Raw genomic sequence first — 3,229 nt, forward strand, 5'->3', positions numbered from 1 at the left:
GAGCCCCCGCCCCGCGTCCCGCCCCACGCCCCACGCCCCACGCCGGCCTGGTACCATCACCAGCCTGGTACCATCGCCCGCCTGGTACCATTGCCGGCCCAGTACCATCGCCCGCCGGCTCCACATGTTGCCCGGGAGGGTCTGCCGTCACTCTTGACCTTGTTCCTTTTGAAGAAATTTGTGTCTGTCTCTTCCGTGTCTCAGCGGCCACGGCCTCCAGGGTCGTCTGGTGTCTGGCCACACATCTTTTCCCGTGTGTTGTAGCTGGGCAGACTATTTATTAATACTGGCTTTCTTTTCTTTTCTTTTCTTTAAGTCTTATTTCTTTCCGACTTGGCAGCAAACATTTTTCTTCTACTGCTTCTTTCCTGCGCTCTTCCCCCCTCCCCTGCCGTTCCAGTGTCCCCCCTGAACCCCTCAGAGAGGAGGAGGTGCACAGATCCCGGGGGACCCCCGTCCCCCACCTCCACCGGCTCCTTTCCCCCGTGTCCATCATCCTGTGACCCTGTGGGACCACATACTCAGAGACGGGATTTCAGTGTTGTTTCTCCAGCTCCCCGGGGTTTGCCCTTCGGCTCCGTCCCCCGCCTGCCTGCCCAAGCCCTCAGTGGCTCCTAAGAATTTGTTGTGGACGACTTAGTTCCCAAGGTCAGGGCACCGCGTTTCCCTCCCTGCCTGGCCGGCACCGGCTGCCTCTCTCGTGTGCACCTTTGTCCCTGAGCCTGGCCCTCTGGTCCCCCACCCATTGCTGGGGGGTCCTTGGTGGCCCTCCCCACTGCCACCATCATTTCTATGTTGTAGAATCTCTGCGTCCGTGGCCGAGGGGGGTGGGCGGGGGGGGTATGACCCTGGATGACCTCCAGGGCAGGTTCTGCTTCAGCCTGTTCAACGAACGTGAAAGGAAGGATCCCCAAAGCAGTGGAGGGGGGCTCTTCCTCTTGGGTTCTGGGGGGGGCTCTTCCTCTTGGGTTCTGGGGACCACCTGGACCCCAGCGCTGTGCCCCCCCCGGGACTTGAAATACTCAAAAAAAATTGCATCACCGCCAGGCTGGGCCAGGGCACGGGTCCACCTGCTGTGCGCCCCCCCCCCGCGCCTCCGCCTCGGGCGCCATCTTGGAATGCTGGACCTTCCAGCCTGGCCCTCTGCCACCTGAGGGCTGGAGGGGTCCAGCCCGGGGGGCTTCTGGAGCCACTCGAGCCACGCTCCCGTCCACTGATGGCTGCCCGGGTCTCCCCCACTTTCTTGGACTCCTCCTGGTTTTCATGTGCCAAGGGTAGCACCGCCGGGGGCGGGGGAGGAGGACCCGGGGAGACTTCTGTCGCCTAATCCTCACCTTCAATCAGGGGCCCAATCCTATGCTCAGTGACTTGTTGCTACCGGGCGGGCGGGCTCTGAGCCCCTGCCTCCCCCCTCCCCGCCCCTCACCCTCCCCCGCCCCCCTGGGACGGGGGGGGGGGACCAGACGGGCTGCCAGACCCAGAGATGCGCGTGTGGCAGCCATCTGAATGTGAGGCAAGCCATCAAAGGCTCTGCCACTTCACTTCATTGAGTCAGAGCTAAAACATAAACATTAAACAGTAGTCGTCCACCCTGACTGGCCAAAGCTGTGCCAATGGGGGTGCGCGGCATGTCGGCAGGGAGGTACGCGGGGGGCAGGGGGCCCAAAGCCAGGGGCTTCCAAACACCCAGCAGAGGCTGGGAACAGAAATCTCAGTACAACAACCACAAAGAATGGAATCCTACCGGCCGGTGGGTGTGAACAAGAAAGAATGGCTTCCAGAAAGCAATGGCTCCTCCCCCTCCTCCTCCCCGCCCCCTTAGCACTCTCCAGTCCTCTTCTGGACGACAAAATTAAGAGCCACGCGCTCCCCCTGAATGGGGATGGGGATGTCTGGCCGGGGTGGGGGGCTTGGGCGGGGCGCGTTTAGCAGGGCCCCCCAACATCCACGTGCCCGAGACAGGAGCCAGTCACACGGCGGCCAGAGGACCGAGATGCCAGGAAAACGCCGTGGAGGAGAGGACAGTCTATTCAACAAATGGCCGGGCAACCGGGCGCTCCAACTCAGCCCGCCACTCCCAGACCCAAGGCAAACGCAAGGACTAAGGCAACAGTGCCCCCCTAAACCAGGAGCACCTGTCCCGGGCTCTGGCACAGGACTGTACAAGAAATAAACTCAAAACACACATAGGTCCTAGGGGCTGGCGGGGGAGGGGGAGGGGGGGAGTGGGGAGGGCTGCACCACCAATAGATGGGAAATATGTGAACACCCATGTTATTCAGTCACGGAATCATCCAGAAAACATACCTTTTAAACTTAGACAAGGAAAACGCCAGCCCTGAAATGCATACTGGGCTTTAAGCAGACATTTCTGTTCAAAAGAAGAAAAAAAAAAAAAAGCAAGCAGGCACAGGTGACAGAAAACTCGGGGGGACACATGTCTACCGGGCAGAGTCCCGGGGTTCAGCGCTCTGAGGACTGAGCTGCCCCGGCTAAGTTTCTCAAAATAAAGTAGTATCTACTCAAGAGAAATGAAAATACAGAGCCATTCCCAGACCCAATCTGTCATCTAATAGGAAAACAAAATGGAAAACAAAAACAAACAAAAAAAACTTCCCATCAAAATTTCTATTTAAAAAAAAATAGCATCAAAAAGAATGATCAGTATCCTCGCCCAGATAAACCTTGAAAACATTCTACTAAGTGAAAGAAACGCATCACAGATCACGTCCCACGTAACATCGTTTCATGGATGTGATACAGAGACATATATATGAATGTGTATATATGCATATGAATGAACCATATTAGGAAGGACCAATCTAGAGACTTCCACTAGAAAAATCACACCCCCTCCAAGGGCTCAATGAGTCAAGACTTACAAGGCGTGTTTTAAAAAACCCAAAAACATTACGTGTGTGTGTGTGCGCGCGCGCAGGTGTGCAAGTGAGTGTGTGCTTCTCATCCATAGACCTTCTAACGCTATTGGACACTGCAGGCCGCTCCTTTGTCACTCATTGGCTGTTTCCCACCATCCCCCCCTCCGCCCACGCCCCCTTCCTGTGCCCCAGGTCCAGTTACATTTCATTTCTGCGGGTGGGAGGCGGGGCTTGGGTGGTAGAGCGCCAGCCAATGAGCAAAAGCATCAGATACCGACTTTGAGTCCCAACCTCCTCTCTGTAAGACCGCCCCCCCAGCCTGTTCTGGGGTACTGTGATTCCCCAGTCTT

The 3,229-nt window shown here is 57.1% G+C and overlaps 1 protein-coding gene across 1 annotated transcript in view; it reads right to left on the minus strand.

Moving 5' to 3' along the window:
- The window catches only part of Prmt8 (protein arginine methyltransferase 8), a 42,384-nt gene that overhangs the window by 38,901 nt on the left and 254 nt on the right, over window positions 1-3,229 (minus strand). The gene's annotated exons all lie outside the window — the stretch shown is intronic.

This window comes from Dipodomys ordii, unplaced genomic scaffold, assembly GCF_000151885.1.
Source record: "Dipodomys ordii isolate 6190 unplaced genomic scaffold, Dord_2.0 Scaffold69, whole genome shotgun sequence".
NCBI classification, from domain to species: Eukaryota; Metazoa; Chordata; class Mammalia; order Rodentia; family Heteromyidae; genus Dipodomys; species Dipodomys ordii.